The sequence below is a fragment of the Labrus bergylta genome, chromosome 1 (genome assembly GCF_963930695.1).
Source record: "Labrus bergylta chromosome 1, fLabBer1.1, whole genome shotgun sequence".
Taxonomy (NCBI): Eukaryota; Metazoa; Chordata; class Actinopteri; order Labriformes; family Labridae; genus Labrus; species Labrus bergylta.
This window is the reverse complement of record NC_089195.1, coordinates 16796756-16815355: the sequence shown is the minus strand read 5'-3', so window position 1 is coordinate 16815355 and position 18600 is coordinate 16796756. Positions and strand designations below refer to the sequence as shown.

The 18600-nt window shown below is 38.3% G+C and overlaps 1 long non-coding RNA gene across 1 annotated transcript; it reads right to left on the bottom strand.

Moving 5' to 3' along the window:
• Positions 1–12171: 12171 nt before the first annotated feature.
• Positions 12172–17601, bottom strand: LOC136179403 (uncharacterized). The gene is made up of 2 exons (XR_010666534.1): positions 17420–17601; positions 12172–12575 (listed from the first exon to the last, which is right to left on the bottom strand). It is a non-coding gene; the product is annotated as an uncharacterized lncRNA (long non-coding RNA).
• Between the last annotated feature and the right edge of the window lie 999 nt (positions 17602–18600).

The window sequence follows — 18600 nt, the reverse complement described above, 5'->3', positions numbered from 1 at the left end:
CATGGATGTTCTTTCCTTTTTTAAATCAAGTCATGTTTAGTGAGAAGAGCCAGAGTTTTTAAGCCTTGAAAACAAAATTCCTATCCATAAAACCATGTAACCCTGGGGAGAAAAAAACTCATCATCACTGTGCTTGACAGTCATACAGGTACGTCAGTGAATCAGTAATAATGCCAGCTAATGCCCAGGCTGATGTCAAAGAGGAGGTTGAAGGAGACGGCCGGGGTAACAAAGATAATATTATGGAGAAAAGATAGAAAAAGGAAAGGACAAATGAGGGACGAATTGGAGGTAAAAAGAAAGATCAGAGAATAAAAGATAAAAAGGAAGGGAAATAAAAAAGGAGGAGAGAGGAGGTGAGGACACATGGTTAAATGGATAGGAGAGGAGGAGGGGAGAGAGGGAGAGAGGGAGAAGGAGCATAAATATTAAAATGAATGATGTGCACTCTCCAGTCAGAAGTGCAGCTGGCAGCAGAGTGACGTCGCAGAGCCAGCAAAACAAACTGACTGATGCTGGCACTAATACAACCCAACAGAAAGACAGCTACAGTCAGAGGGACAGAGACGCGGAATGACAGGAGGAGGGACGCTTTACTTTCCCCTCCTGTGTTTAAACGTGTCTCTTACTGACACTCACACAATGCTGTCACCAAAACCAACACTTTTAAGGTTTTGTCAAATACATTTCAGAGGAAATGTGGAGTAGTTGCTGCCTGGGTAACATTCAAAGGCAACATGGCAACTCCAGTATTGACACGTTTTTACAGGGAGAAAATGAGGAGGTAATCATGCTGGACTGTTGGTGGAGGACTTCAACTGATTAGGCTGTGGAAAGATAAAGTCTCTCAGTGGTAAATTGTTGTTTTTTGTTACATATCAGATAAGAGAAATTCATTGGAGGAGGATGACATTTATACAAAGTTTTTACAAATGTTTAAAAAAAAAATGCAAATAAAATATCCTGAGAAGAGAACGGTGGACTGGAAGGAAAAGTGCATTTATTTGTATTTTATTTTATTTATTTAGAATAGGGACAGTGCAAATTAATGAACATAAATGTGTAAATTTGCCAGATTGTAGCCATAGGCTAATCTCCATCTGTAGTCTTTTGGCAGTGTAAGTGTCAACATTTTTTATTGCAGTTTTAAAAATTGGGCCCCCTTTAATTATGTTGGTGTCTGATTTACTAATGTGTACAAAATATATGGAATTGCTCCTCTAGATCAATTCAGCAAGTTGCAAAGAAATGGGCTGTTATGGCAGTAACCACACTTTGTACTGTAAACAGATGGACGACAAGACAGCTCCCAAAAGTGAAGCTAAAACATTAGGAGCTCCCCCTACTGACTTCTTGTAGTATAGGTTATAAGATGTGCCTCCTCCATGTTAACAGATGGGACATCGGTCAGGTCAAATAATTTCTCTCAAAATGCTTTCTGTCATTATAGTTATTTCTTATAATGCTGATTTATACCCAAGTCTTTATCTGATAAGTTTAGTTTTCATTATTCATTTGATGCTAGATGTATAATATTGTGATTGACAGCTATGTTCACATAATGCTGCTCCTGTAGAACTTAGTGCACTGGATTAGCAGAGTGGAGTAGGAACAGTAAAAAGAAACACAAGAGTCACTGAACTTACCCTTACTGTGAGTGTTGGCTTCAAACAGACACAATCATATGTTGTGCTGTGGGCTTTTCTACCAAATGGATCTTAATTGTTTTTTAGGGCCCTTTTTTGCATCGCCAAAGAATAAAAAAGTGTGCATAGAAAGAGTGTTCTAACTGATGAACCCATCACACAAATGTATAAAGACACATACTCCGTGATTTGTGGGTGAGAATTGGTGGCCTTGGGGTGACAGGTTTTGGCAAGAAGCTCTAGCTTTGGCGTGAGGGCAATGCAAATGGCTTTTTTATCCCCTGAAGGAGAAAGTGAAGAAGAGAAGTGTGAATAAGTCACGAGATGAGAAACTGAAGGAGTGGAAGAACGTTAAAGAGAACCAAAGGAGAAAAAATAAGGTTTTGCTTTTGTGCTGTATGATTGTTTGAGAGTGCCAGCAATGGAGGTCATGTACATACCTTGAGTATGTTAAGTAAATACTTCATGTTGCCTTTTGGCTTCTATGAACACATCTTAAGGGCACAAGTCATTGTATTTATACTTTATTAACCTACTTCCTCCTTAACTCCTGTTATAAATTCTACAGACACTAGAGAACTGAACTATTAATGTAAATATGGATCTTTAAAAGCTTCTTGGCAAGGAGAAGTCCGTCTGATTTATAAAAGTTACGCTGAAATAGCCAGCTTATTGCCCTTTCCTCTTAAAAAGCAGGACGTTAGGTAGGGACTTGTCGTGAATTCTAACTGGTATCTACAGTAGACAAAAATCGCAAAGAGTGGCAACCCATAACTGGTGGCTTCCAGGGTCTGTATTTCATGCAGGATGGACATCCAATCAGAAATGATTTCATTGGACACATTTCTGCCCATAATGTCAGAAAATGTTTTCCAAACAAAATGTCCACACTTTAGCTTTACTAAGAAATGGAGGCAATCTTTGGTAGTATGTACAATATTTGTGTCACATAATAATAATAATAATAATAATAACAACAATAATAACCCAAAATAGACCTGTTTGTCCTAGCTGAACAGTTTTTACATTTTAAATGAAGTCTGTCTCACTCCGATGGCATCACATGATCCCCCGTAAAAAAAGGACTCAGGTCTTTTACTTTGAAATCAACAATGAAATTGCATATTTGCTTTTTCTGAATAAACATTGCAGTGTTCCACTCATTTAAGATGAGGTTATTGTTGTGCAGAACAAATGAATCCCATGATTTAACATGCTTTCAGTCTCAGCAGGTGAACACTAGGAGGTCAAATCTTCCCTCTGACCCAACCTTTGCCTATTTCTGCTTCGTGTTTCCCAAACCACAGGCTCTCTCAGCTTACTCTGACCTTTATGAATGTCACAGCCTTAAAACACTTCTGCACACACACAGTGCTGCTGGCAGCTAAGAGGTTAAAGAAACATGACCAGGACAGTGTCCACTTTGACTTTCAGGGATGGATCTAATACGTAAAAAGACAGGGGGAGGAAGTCATATGCTATGGTTTCTTCTCCAATATCAACCTGCAACTATAGGAATGGCTCAGTTCAAAAGTTTGATCTTATTTAAAGGTCTGTTTATTTTTCCTGTCGCCTTTTTGTTCTCCTTTTTCATTCTAAAACTGACAAGAAGAAAAAAGCTATCAAACAAATGAAAAAAGAGATGCAGCAGTTAATATTATCTCTTTCTTCTTTTAACCTCAATTGTTTGTTTTTATTTCAAACAGACCCATAACACTATTTATTAAAGCTAGATGTCTCAACGATGTTCATGCTGCCCAGAGGGTGTTGGTGTTGGTGATCTACTGACCGTTAAAGGCTTTGGTAATCTGCACTTTAATGATATTGGAATTGAAAGTGTTAATTTTTGCATTCATATTTTTCCTCTTAATATTGTTTCTTATTACCTTGATTTGATTTGTTCTGTTTCTGATGCTGTTGAAATCTTAATTTCCCTTCTGTAGGTCCGTCTCATCACCTTTCACTCACCTTTAACGGATACCTTTTTTGTTATTTTGTTTCAGAAAGCAACCTGAGGAGAAAAAGACTGAGTCCTAAGCAGGTGAGTTGTTTGCATTCAATGATTCAAAGGTGATAAGAAAGTGTAAATGCAAGGGTTTAAGTCCCTACAGAATATATAAAGAGATTACCTTTTACCCCCCGGGCATAGCTGACACACCTGGTCTGATCTGCAGCTGGGTCAGCAGCTGGCTACATGCTTGCATGTCTGTCTGTCTTGCTTGTTTGTCTGTCAAAATAAAACAGGGCAATATAAAGTCCGTCACCTCCAACACTGCCTGTGTTACACAGCTCAGGACTCGTCAGGCTCAAGGACGCGTCAGATTTGTCTGGCTTTCCTAGCAGCCAGTGACAAAGTCATGTCAGGAAACGTTTTGAGCAGCCGTGTGGGATCAAGGAGCCTGTGAGTGAGTAGTCTCCATATCTTTGTAGTAAAACTCACTTTCCTTCCCTTGATTACTTCCCCTTCTCTATGTGAAGGTGTGTGACTCGCTTAAATCAGCTGCTGCAGAGTTTGATTGCAAGAGAATACCTGCATATTCCAAAACTTCCATGAAGACCCTTTTTCCCCACTTCTAAACAATATATACAGAAACTATAAAGCAATAGACTTCCTCTGGTGGTGCCTTGGTAAAGAATGATAACTGTTTTTATAAATCTTTGCCTGTTTTAAAGACTTAAAAGTACAAATTGTTTTGAAACTGCTCCAATAGATTGAATCCGTCAGCAGCAGGGAAACGGGCTGTAAAGGCAGAAGAGTCATCAAGTGTCTGACAAATTTATAGCAATAACCCTCAAGATAAAGTGTCATGATTTGGTTTTGTATTTGAGTTTCCGTGTTTTATCCCAGTGTTGCTTGTTTCCCTTGTGTGTTAATGTTCCCTAGTGTTGCTGGTTTTTCCCTTGTGTGTTTCCTAGTTTTGTCTTCAGTGTTTTCTGTTTTATTTTGTCATTTATTATCCTCGTGTATTTCTGTGTTCTGTTAGATTCTTGAGTTCTGGGTGTCTTTAGTGTTTTCATGATTTAGTTTGTAGTTGTCCTCAGTGTTTCTTGTCTTCCTGCTTCTGTGTGTTTCCCAGTGTGATTGCCCTGATTGTCCTCACCTGTGTCTGATTACCCCATGTCTATTTAGTCTCTGTGTTTCTTCCCTTCTGTGTCAGTTCATTGTTGTACGTTGCCAGTGTGTTTGTCCTATGTTGGAGTGTCAGTGTTTCTCAGTGCTTGTCAATTTTTGGATTTTCTCAGTTTGGACATTTTGATGGAAAGTTTTAGTTTTTGCATTTTTGTTTAAATAAATAGTTGTATTAGTTTATTCTGCACTTCCACCTCCAAGGTCCACCTCCTTGTTTTCCCACACACGCAACATAAAGACCTCTATGTTACTGTCAATCATTTTATTTGAACCAGAGGAGCAGTTAGATCAGAGTCTTTAAAGCTACATCACTTTGATTACAAAATCATTTTTATATAGAAGAACTGGTGAATTACTGGTGCCTTCAGCAGCTTGTTTGTGTTATTGTGTGATTTTGGGGATTTAAAATGCTAGTTGGGATGCAACACAGTCTTTCTAATGCACATTAAAAAAAACAAAGATAAAAAAAGAACAAATGGATCTTTAAAGCTGCAGATAAACAAGTCCTGAGTCCTGGAAGGTACAATGACTGTTTTGGTCAATGGACTGTGCTGGCTTTGCAGGAGAAATAAAGCAGTTTTTTTTGTCTATAAACACATTCTTATTTTTTAACAAATACATGTATATGTAGGCCTATTTCTGTTGGGATACTTTTTCTGTTAGTGTTAAACATGAGCCCTCTCAACAGCAAAAACCGTATTCTTTGTGAATGCACATTTTTTTATCTTTTTTATTTTAATGCTTGTCATCACTGCCCAGGATCAGTGACAGACAAAGATTTTACAGCATGCAGACCAAACATGTTTGACTACAATGTTAAAAGTCAAAGCTTCTGAGTGAACAATAGCAATGATTATTAACAGTCATAAGGCTACCGTACAAAAGTCATCTCTTTTTTTTTTACAGGGGTCACTAATTCATTATAATAGTGGTATAGATACATGGCATGTGCCCATCACCAACAATAGTTGTCCTCATTCAAATACAAATTTATTGTAAAGAGAGCTCAAAATGGAGAAATATATGTAGGTAAATAAATGCAGAACATGTTCATCACTCAACGTGATCATGTACATAAAAACATTAAGAAAAATTGAGCACAAATGGGTTAGATTACAACAAACATAAAACAATAAAAAAAAGTTTCAGGGTATTAAGGTTGTAAGACAGGGCTAAGACATAAAAAAAGACATTTGAAACTGAATTGAATTCTTACACTTCTCTTAGACTTGACTCTATTAGCCAGCAGCTGTCTGAGTGATTATCAAAGCCGATGTTTAACAACCCTTTCCGACTAAGACTTCTTTAAGAGACGTACAATCAATGAAGACACAAAGCTATTGATTGTATCACTGGTTTGAATCTCTTTGGAGTAAAAGCCCAAAAAAAACTGTACAGAAATAGTTTATTGATCTCACAAAGAGTAAGATCTTTTACCTGCTTTTTGTTCAATGTCTCCAGATAACACTTATTGTTAATTGGCGATATACAAATAAAGATTGATTGACAACAATCTTTAACAGCTAAATTCTTACTGCCATCTGCTGTAAGCCCTGATGGGAAGTTAAACTCTGACCTCAAACCTTAATATGGGATACACTACAAACTATCAGCTGTCAAAGAAGAAAAAGGCATTAAAAGGGAAAATAAAGTGTCAGGCACTGACATGAGAAAATACAAATCTGCCCCTTTTTGCCTGAATTAACTAGAGAATTATCTGGGAATTATGAGTTAAGTTTCTATGAAAAAAATAATAATCTTCCCAGTTCTTCTGAATGTACAAGATACCAGTACCTCAGATTCCCGACAGACGCCCTCTTGCAGGCCTTTCAAGGAAGCAAACATGCTCAGACTGTAAATTGGGAGACATTCTGGCCTTTAAGTAACATAGATAGTATTATGTTATTAGTTTGTCAACGTTGCACATAGACACCTTTCTGATCTGCTTCACATTGCAGTGTTTTTTCAGGATCAGCTGAGCGGATATGGCATTATTCACGAATACAAGATGACGCAGCCGAAATGCATTCAGGCCGGCAATGTGGTGACTCAAGAGACAATCAGACAATTGCTGATAATACTGGATCCCCATGGAGTGCAGCTGAGGTGCCCTCTGGCCTGAATGTCATTCATTTAGAAAAAAACAGCACTTCCATAGAGAAGGAAGATGTTACTCAAATAAGCAAAATCGAAGGCCAACAGAACAGCTAGTTGACAAGTTTTTTTTTGTTTTTATTTTACTTTAATTAAAAGGCCTTTTACTTGAGAAAACGCATCCATGTAGCATCTGAATTGATCTGCATTTCTTGTCTACATCTGCTGGTATGGGCCTTAAACACAATGTTGCTCACAAGATTTCCATATATTTTAATTCGCAGTGTTGATCTACTGAAATACTTTTTGGCTGGTTTCAAACTGTGATAGTCTGTTTCTGTTTGATACCGGCCTACACTTTCAGAGTCTTTAGAGAAAGTTTCTTTTTAACTTATTCCAAGGTTTGATCAATGTAACTGCATTTTCGTTAGTTTGGAGCCTGTGTAAAATCTCTAATTGTTGAATATCAAAATGGCTTTTCTTCTACTCCCATGAAACCTCATGAGACCTTCCTGTGCAGCACTTCTAATTTAAAGGTTTTTTTCCCGTGCGAGAGGTTGCCCTGTTTTTGATAATTATGTTTGGGGCGAACTGGGGCCTTGTTAGCACTGATAGATCCCAGGTATGATTAGCGTTATTAGTGTTGAACAATAGTAATTATGTTTTATGGCCCCTTCCCCTGTCTCTGTCTCTAGGTAACCTGCACAAAGCCATATGTGAGGGAGGTAACAGATAAGCTGAATGAGTATGTACATATGAGATGAGGCATGCAGGATAATGAATTAAGTCTCCATGGGGAACAGGAGGAGGAAGATAGAGGGATGGAAAGACAGATAGAGACTCCCTGATGTTTAGACACAACCTGATTAGCTGATACCAATCAGTGTTTCCAATCAGTGTTTCCAACACATTGTTTTCAGATCCAGTTTACAACTTAAACTGCAGTTTAAGGGATTACATTTCCTTTTTGTAATAACGTGACTTCTTTTTTTACGATGTGTACCCATAAATCTAAATCTAAAGTATTCACTATGATCTTTAAACCTAGAGGAAAGAGTCATTTTATTCAAACAAAAGTTTGCATTTAATTTCTTTGGCAGTCTTTCAGGAGAGAAAGGCAAACACCAGGAGATATATCAGAGAGTTTTTCAAACTTACAATATGTTTCATGTTTCTGTTTCGTTAACATGAACTATCAGACTTAAACATGATGTCAACTACAACAATATTATGAGACTAGCCAGTGACTTTGATTTTCATCTGCAATTGTGATTGTTTACCATTAAAGACAATGTGATCCCATGCTACTTCAGGGAATATTTTTTGTCTTGATTTTGAGACCCATAGCAGCAACATTTACTATTTGGTTATGGCACCCCATGAATTTGTATCTTTATATTAACACTGTGTAAAATTACTTAACGTAATATGAAAGAGGACGCTTAAATCAAAACAACCACTTCAAAATATCATGTAAAAAGCGAAGTATTTTTGTGTTGGTTCAGTCTCTCATCATCTAAACTGAAATCTCTAACATGCTCTGATTAGTGTACCGTGTGCTATCTTACCAAATAAACAACTTTTTCCAAATCCACTTCACTGCATGAAGTGAAACAATTATTTAGGTGTGTCTGTGTTTTCAGAAGTGACATTCGTTGAACTCTTGAAACTGAAGTGAGTATTTTGATGCCATGCAGCAATTCCGGCCAAAGTAGAGAAAACATTTCCATGTGGGCCTTGAAAAAAAAAGTATAAAATATCAAAGGTGTTTCAAATATACCGTTTTAAAATCCAATCATATTACTTACCTGTTGCTAATTAATCTAATTATTTGTGGGTTCCACCAGTTAATTTCCTTAAGCATTCACAACTTTTCCAGTCTTTTCTTTTTTTTTTTTTAAATATGAAGCTGGCATCAAATACTAAATGGGCATACCATTTCAAAGTTTCACTATTTGATATGTTAAATTTTGTGCATTTTTAAATTTAATATGGGGATTCAATGTTTAAGAATCATCACATTAGCCTTGTACTTACATCTGAAACAACTTCCCAACTTTTGGGGGGAAATTGGGTTGTAAAATATCTTTCATAACTTTGTCTTTGGAACTCAAACCTGAGAAATGTCTCCCAAAGAATATTCTATTAGAAACCCCCTCCACATATCATCAGAATCTTTGAATATTTGTAATGATTACCACTTGCAGTGAGCAGTAGCCACATACTTTGATCAACGGCTGATGATTGTTATTTGGAGAAAGTTATAATTTCAAACATTATTTTCTGAAATAACAATAAATGTCAATAAAGTGGGCTTATTTAATCTGGAGACCATAGCTGAAACCTGACATATAATTAAGATATCTCCAATAATGCTTTACTGATTTAAAAAAATGATGATGCAGCTCCTCCCATAATATCTGTATCATGATCTTAACTGTGAAAAGTGAAGTGTACTCACTCCCATTGTTTCCTCTTGGCCTGAGGTGTGTTATGTCGCTTGTGTGCCTGATGAGCCAGGATGACATCACGGTGGTCCACCAGTCCCCCCCTCCGTCGGATCAATGGGACAGTGGGGTCAGAGTTGCTGGTCACCAGGGACACGGACCCCCGGCCTGAGCGTAACCCATATCCACCCCCGTTCCCAATAAAGGGCATTTCATTGTACTGCTCCACCCTGACGTCATACACAGTGTGATAGTAGGTGGGGTTGGGGCCCACGCTGCTCCCGCTGATAGGGGGAGGATGGCAGCGTAGCGTCCGGTGGATGCCCTGAGAGGAGGAGCAGGAGGTAGTCTGGGGCCAAACCACCGAGCCGCCATGGTCCTGATACAGCATGGAGCTGGAGATGAAGAAGGGGGGGGGGGGGGGGGGAGCATGGAGGCAGAAAAAGATTCAACAACAGAAATCAATTTCGGAACTCCACCTAAATGCTTTTCATGTTATTTCTCCGTAGCAGAAACGTTTCCAAAATAAAATCACAAGAATTCATCTGGAGTTCAATTGCGTGCTCTATAAAGTAACTCTGAGCTGTCATAATTTATATTCTTCTTTGTTTCTTAAAGTAAAAAATAAGGTTAATACTCAGTTAAGTCTTTAGGGCCAGGGACTTTCTGAAGTCAGGACATCAGGGGCGTAATTATAGCGCCTTGAACTGGCAGTCTGAATTGGGCAATAGGCGAGAATAAAATAGACAATGAATTAGACAATGCTCTAGCGTAGGACACTTGTGGTATAAAAGTTGCTATGGCAACAAACTCTCAGTTGTTTTTTTTGTACTAATAGACACCATGAGAAGTCCGCTATTTTTTATTCACTAGTACCTTTATTTCATATCTTTCTAGCTAAAATTATCATCTTATTTTCAGTTCATGTGAATTACTGCTGAAATTTGCTTATATTAATTATTACTATAGCTTTTTCTTATAACTTAGCATTTGCTAACATGAAGCTGCACTCAAGCTCCACTCTACAACATGTGGCTCTAAAAATAAAGAAGATGGATATTTCCTGAAGTGTAAATCTAAAAGGCATCAATCTGTTGTAAACAAACCAGTGGTTGGCCTCAGTGGTTTTATCAAATCACTACAGACAGTCCATGGTTTTGGCCATTTGGAACAGGGGGGACCACTTACATTAATTTAACATTTGGATCAGATTTTATGGTATTTGAAAATGAACAGACTGGAACTGTGTAGTGTAGATATACTGTCCTTTATCCACACCAAGGCATGGTTATTGCCAAACCAATCTCAAATGAAATGTGATTTGATAGAGTGTACATTAAACCAATAAGTCAGTATTTCATTTAATCAGCTGCAGCCCTCCAGTTACATTCATACGTAAAAGTGAAGTCGTTAACTTATTGTTGCATTAATGGCAGACTTTGTGGTGTGATGAATGGCCTGCCACAGCTCTGTTGCACGTTGCATGAACATGAATTTCTTTGTTGACTAAAGACAGTCAAAATCAGAGGGAGACTGAGAAAGAGAGAGTCATAAAGATTAGTTTGGTCAGGAAGGAATACGTTCAGAAATTTAAAATGGAAAAAAAAAGAAACAGGACGTGGAGGGACTGCTCCGGGGAAAAGGAGAGCAGAGGAGCAATTGAGTGAAGGATTTGGAGAATAAAAAAGGCAGAAAGAGCCAAAGAAAGTCATGAATGATTTACAGGAGGAATCAGAAGAAATACACATTTCGATCATTTGAATACCAATATCATCCAAAGCAAAAGGTGCTTTGTGATAAGGCTGTTCAGTGAGGGGAGAAGCTGAATATTCCAAACACCAAAAACTTTACAAGTTGGCGTTCATGCATGTCATATAGGTTTGCAGTTATTTGAATGTCCTTTTTTTAGAGTCAACTTTTCACTCTTAACTGTTCATTTTGGAGCAAGTGTGAGTCAAAGGGTACAGAGAATGTTTTTTGCCCTTGACACAGAAAAAAAAAAAAAAAAAAAGAGTCTGAAAACGATTTAGACTATAATCCACTTGAAGACGGGGCACATTAATAAACCAGACATTCAAGTGAAAGTGCAGAGGACAAACAACAATGAAAGGTACAGAGAGAGAAGAGTGTGGACATGAAGATAAAGTGGAACTATCTTAATTAAACACCAGAAAAGAGTAACCTTGCATTCTAATTTTTTACTACGAAATTGCCAAAAGGTGCATTACGTGTGCATCTTTATGTGTGTTTGTGCACTGTGTGTGCATGCTTAAACGTTTACGGGAAACAGCATTTTTCTTCTCCGGTTATCTGCTGAGCGTGCATTACACATTATTTCTCCCTGACATGGTGTGAAGCGAAAACTAATTCACAGAGACAGGCACACACACACACACAGATTTACGCTCACTCAATGCAGGTACAATGATGGGACATACTGCTATGGTAAGGACTTTGTCGGTTGATTTAGGGTGTGAGGTGTGTGTGTGTGTGTGTGTGTGTGTGTGTGTGTGTGTGTGTGTGTGTGTGTGTGTGTGTGTGTGTGTGTGTGTGTGTGTATGCCGCAGGGCTTGAATAACACTGGTCTAGTTGTATTAGTCGTAGTGGCAGAGAACACTAACTCAGGACATGAACATAACAGAGCAAGGGCAAAGTACAGAAGAGACACGGACAAAGAGGACTCTCAGAGGAGGGGAGAGATTAAAAAGGGGAAAAGAGAGGTGGACAGACAGATGAAGGGGGAGAAGAGGGTGAGTAGGGTTACAGAGAGTAGATAGAGGACTAGAGGGGAGAAAAAGCGAGACTTTTTGAGAAAATAAAACAATATGCATGCAGCATTTACCCAAGAGCTTGATTGTTGTTATAGGGAAATCACTTTAATAAAAAGTAAAAAGGCATCAGGATCAATGATTAAATGCTGAGAGAGAAATTCTCAAATTTATCCAGACACCTAAAATGCAAATGGCCAAATCCATTCACCCTGACTTTATGTCGGCGTTTTCCTGCCAGCCCGCTGGTAAAAAGACCATTTGAAGTCAGGTTGAGTCGATGAGTGGACGTGGAAAGTAATAGTCTGGAACATTCAAGGAGAGCGAGAGGGTGGAGTGCCGTTGTAATTCACGTTGAGCAGAGTTTCTTGTTACTGCCCACCGCAGTTTTCTACTATTGTGTTTATATTGTGGAAGCGCCTTTATACATGTAGTGATATCAAGCCAGAAACAGTCATCGTGTCTGAAGACTTCTCGAGGGCCTCTTATCCTTGGATTGACAACAGAGAGGACAAAGAGGGAATTACTACAACTGTAAATAGTGTTAATAAACAGTACAGAGCGACAGTGATAGTCCACAACCAAAGCTAATCACATCTTTGGGACTGAGGACCAGATAGCAACTACAATGCATAAGGCATTCATAAAGGTAAGTGTGAAAAACAGACCGTGCTTTCAGATTGGACAAACAGTACAGAGTGAGGAAAGGTTTGATGCATTTCAGAGGCACAATGAGGAAAAAAAAGGGAGAAAACCCTGAAAGTCACAGAAGCAGGATTTTGATTGAAAGGTCACTGAACTGAATCCCTGGGTAGTACTCAGAGAAAATAAATAGCCAGGAAAAGTGGTGGAGTAAAACCTTTTCCTACCCTTTAGGCAGTTCTAAGCAACTACCTGGCCCATCATTTCTCTGAAGTTACTGTGAAAAACACCTTTTCATCAATACAGCGCAGAGTGGGGATTCAGCAGGGAAGTAGCTGACGGGTGAAGTTATTTTACAGGGAGCAAAAGAGGATGTTTAAAATCAAAGTGCATAACAGTGCATTTACAACGAAAAGTGGGCCATATCATCCCATTTATATATTCAAAAGGAACACGTTAATAATAACAAAAAAAAAACTGATACTCAGATATGTTAAACTATTTTAAAAAAGCATTCAAAACCAAAACCTCAAAGAGACAAAACTAATTGACCACCATAAAAAGTCATGTTAATGTCTTTCTGCTAATTGAAACAAAATAATGGAGTACAGTTATTATGGATTCAGTGGATTTCTTTGACAAAAAAGGGTACAAATTCAAGTTAATCACAGTACAAGAGCAACTAAAGACGATTTAAAATGTTGAGTTAACAAAACAGCAAACCGTGAGGACTAACTGGTAACAACAGTGAGGGATGATTGTGGTTTCAAACTTACCCATGGGGCCCTTGACAGACACATAATCTCAGTTATTTTTTCAAAAAAAAGGATGAGTTTATGGTTTATTTATTAGTGAGATATTGAGTTCGCTAGCTTAATATGTTAGCTGATTAGCTTTGTTGACTGATTACATGCAGTCAAGCATCCACAGATTTTAAGGCTCCGATCCTAAAATCTTTATTTATCCCAGAATGGCAATTCAGTTTTTCTGCCTACCAAGTTCCATAATGAATAAAAAAGGGGGGGAAATAAACAAGACAAACACCCTCAACAGCAGCATTCATCCCTCAACAGATACATGGATGTGAATCGGAGCAATAGTACAGGTCGAAGAATTTAAAAACACAACTACAGATGAATAAATAAAGATAAGTAAATAAATGACAGACTGACAGAGAAATAGGGGAAGAGGGGGTATGATAGTGCCACCCTCAGGGCATTAAAGAATATTCATGAGATAACTGAATCATAATCCCTTTGGCTTTCTCAAATGCATGTTTCTTCCAGAAGAAGCTCAAGTCTTCCAGGTGGACTCCAGTGATCTTGCAAAAGACTTAATACACTTCTGTATATGTCACTGTAGAGCTCCTAAGCAACACTATTTCCTCACATTATTACATAATGACATTTCTTTGTGTGGAAACACCGAAACGAGAATGACATTGACATTAAGTCTGACTCTAAGCTGAAGTGTTGAGACCCTTTTTCTGTTACAAAGAAGACAAATCCGAAGCCACATTGATGGTATGAAATGAGGGCTGACACAATAACGCTTCATCGGGATGTGATTAAGTTTAAATTAACGCATTTATCTTGCAAATTGGATTAATGACAAGCTATTTTGTCCATCTTCTGCACACTATAGGCGCTCCTTTTTTGTCCATTTCGGGCCACAATAGATAAGCTGCTGCAGTGTTGCAATAAATCAACAAGGCTTTCAAGTGGCTTATTTAACAAAAACTTGCTGCACCCTGTGTTAAAAGAAATTAAAATATCAAAGAAGTACTTCCAAGTTGGAGCTACCGCCTACGAGCCAAGTATGCGGGTGCAGCTTCTCAGAGTTACGCAAGCGGAGAAACATTTGTGGTGAGCAAATCCCCACAGACCTGTGGATGAAACTAAAACCAAGAAACTAACTGCAGCACTTTGTAACTTGGTGACAGCTTACTGCAGGTCTGTCAACTTTGTGGAAGACGCTAAGGGAGGTCCACAGGTTGCCATGTTGTTATTAGTTATAAGCCTTACCGTCGCAGGGAGTAATACTTTAATGCATACAGGACCTTTATGCACTAAACTGGAACTCCTGAGAAGTAAAAGTGCTGTTGCAATAATCGGGCATCATTGGACGTCAGCGAGTTATTTCATACTTCTTAATATGTAAGAAAAAAAAAACACTTTATTTCACAAAATGAGGACTTTGAAGCCTTCTCATACCTTCTTGTTCTGCTTTCAGAACACACTGGTGTAGCACTTATTGAACTAATAAAAACCCTAAATCAAGACCCATCCTAAGAATTACATTACATTGTTAATGTGGGGGAAAAAAAGGTTTTGAAATGCTAAATACTGGGATTTCTGACTGGAAAAAGTGAACAAAACAAAAAGAACCTGATGATACAGGGAAGGGTTACAGGAATGGATGCTGTCATGATGCATGAGAAGCACTATTCCATTGTGTTTGCTATCTGCTCTGGTTTTCAATGTAGCTGAGTCAGCTAATACTTCTAAACCAGGTGCTGAACCTATACCTCCTCTCCTGCCGCCCTGTGTGATTGACTAGAGTTACTGCTGACGGCACAGTCATGTTTATTTGATCGGTGGAAATCTAAAGTATTAAAATGTGTACTAAAATTTTTAAAAAATTTAAAAGACTCAGAGTGTTCCAACAGTTTTATGTGGGGTTGCTGCGGAAGGTGCGCTCGCCTGAACTATTCTGTGACAGAGCAGAGGGTATATGAATATGAGTTTTGTAGTTCAGTCATTTTGAGTTGCTCTGTGCACACAGTGAAAAATTACACCAGAGCAGCATGAAAAGAGGTGGACTTAACCTTTCTACTTGACATCCTAACTCAGCTCGTGGTGTCTGATTGCCCTGACCTCTTTCTGCCTGTTAACCCCCCCGAAACACTCTGACCTCTCAGGTCAGAGGTTTCTGACTACTGCATCCATCACAGAGCAGGTGTATGCTAACATGCCACACTGTTCTGTCCTTTGACATTGGTTACAAAATGAAGCTGACCAGTGCCTTTAAACTTCTCAAATAATTGTCAGAATTTTTCACTTTAACACAGATGGAGTTCAATATTTTGAATTACTGAGATGAAGCACTAATCATAAGAATTACTTCTGTGTAGGTCACTGGTGGACACAACCATGTATTTACAGGATCGATCACAATGTAGGCTACAACATGCTCTAACATCCTGGATGGTCCAAATCTATCCAACAGAAGCATCTCCCTGTTGGTTGTACTTATTTAAACTGTATCCTCTGTATAAACAAACAATATCAATTGAACTAAATTACCAATATGCTGTAAGTATTTTAAACCACTGACCGTGAATATAAAATCATAGTGCCTCTTTCATCATTCCAATTTCCAATAATTTCCAAACAGAGCATTGGCTCGCTCACTTGCCTCAATGCTAAGTAGCTTTAGCCTAGCTGACTCCTTCCATTTCAGATGCAGAATCCAATCTATTGCTTATTTTATCTCACTTCAGATTGAAATTTCACCACTTTCTATTTTGATGCTCCATCCCTGTTCTCAATACGACCTCTCATATTGCCCTTTTTCCCCTTATCCCCAGTTGGTTTTTGAAACACAAGAAAACTATTAGGAACCAACAAAAATATATTTTGGACCTGCAAAAATGTGCCTCTATCAAGCTGATATTCGTTAAAGTTAAACAAAGTTACAAGAGCTAAACAACTTTATCAAACAGTGAATGCTATACTGGAAAATGGCATTCTGTAGTAAGAAGTGAGCCAAATGAAATTATTTCAGAAGCACGACTCTGGATTCTTGCCATCGTTGTTGTTCTTTTGATCCTAAAGCTTCTATAGAGTTGTATAAGTCAGCTTTAAGATTAATTTTATTTCCTGTATCATCACACCTAACATACAGTTTACACACACTTGAAATAGCCTCCTAATAGTGTTTCAATATAACATCTGTATTTGAGCCTCAGCAGGAGGGTAGATTATGTAATTCAGGCCACAAAATGCACATCTCATGTCTGCTGAAACATCCTTGGTGGGAACATTGAGGACTCCAGAGGTAAATGAAGTGTGAGAGTGTCTTTCCTGGATCATTGAACTGTGAAAAGAACACTGCCCATTTATAGTGTGTGTGTTTATGTGTATGTTACTTGCCTAAAGGTGAAGTACTTAAAAAGACCATGAGGAAGACCAACAAACTGCCCACCACAAACAGCCAAATCCAGAGGTCGGACCCTGTGATGTGACAACCCATTTTTGAAGCAAGTACATGATAGCAGGTTGTAAGATAACCTCACCACAGTGCTGCTTAAAAAACAACAGCAGTATCCAATTAGCAAATGGAGATCAAGCGGTTTTGGCTTTGGGAAACTTATTTAAATGGTATACTGTCTCAGTGAGTCACCGCACTAGCTGGGGACATGAATAAAATCAGCTGGCACCATGCTGAGAACCATTATTCAGAGAGAGTTAGTCAAAATTATGGAGCAGCAGAGGAGACAGAGATATTACTGGAGGTTATAAATCTGAGTCACAGATGGACACACAGAGACAGACAGCCATGACGAAGACAGACGAACTAGATGTTATGGCAAGGAATCTCTTTTTACCAAAAACACAGACAGACACATAACTTCTCTCGGCATCATTGCTCTTCTGAACCCTGCCAGGGTTTCACAGTGGACATATTTACCTTTGGTTTCGCCTAAGGGTGCAAGGACACACCAACTGACTCACTCCTGCTTTCATTCAAACTATGCTGCAGAAAAGCCAGAACACAGGATGTTGTTCACTCGGCCGTGCCTGCTACATCCATGACAACCACTTTTCATTTACGTCATAGACTGAGAGGGAGGACCAACATGCATCACAGGGAGTCTGGAGTAAACAGAGGAGGACAGTTAAGGTTTAAAGGCAAAACATAATTAAATCCAAATCAAGAGCAGTGATGGAAGGTATTTTCCAATAATCAATTTTGGTAAAGGTAGAAACACTACAGTGTAAAAGTCCTTTGTTGGAAGACACTTAAATTAAGAAATAAAGGTAGCTTAAAGTTGAATATGAAATTTAACACTATACTCAAATGTTGGACGTAGTATTCAACATACACAATTTTTTTCTTGTATAAAAAGTGTTGGCTAATTATTGATTTATGCATCTTTTATTAATCTTGACTGTTATTATTACAGTTTATACCAATAATATCAGCTTTTATTATTTATCATTGTATTAACTGAGAAATTTGAACCGTGGGATATAAAATTCTATTTTCCAAAACCTAACCAAAGAATTTGACTATTTCAATTTTAAACTTTACTTTTTACTTTATTTTATATAAAGCTAAATCTTCACTACATTACAGATATCCTTGATCCACTTTTAGGTATTTGCCCATGGTTTGTCCCCCTTCCTACGGGGACTTAGGAAAGGTGCGTGCAAAAATTATACGGACAGTGTCTCTGTCTGTATTGGGGTTTTTTTCCACGTTCTGTCTACTTTAGTTCAGAGTCTAGTACAAAGAACCTAAGAGTCCTGCCTGTGGTGTACAGGTATTGCATACTAGCTCAGGCTATGAATGTTGTCTTTTGTGGTATCAGCTTACATGCAACCTTCCTGTCCAAAACGCATTTGGTTAATTGGCTGATTCAGGTGAGCTTAGAAGTGAATGTCACCGATGTGTGCAGGCCTGTGGCTGAGGTGTTCCCAGGCTGCTGAGCTGGGAAGTTTCTGCTTTCTGGTCTTTAAATCCAAGTGTTCCTTAAAGAGGAACATACTTTGACTATTATGAAACAGTTCAGATTTGAAAAGGAGGCTTTGAAAATAGGCAGAGTAGCTACACAAGAACCCTGCTAACTTCAAGAGGATCTGCCGTTT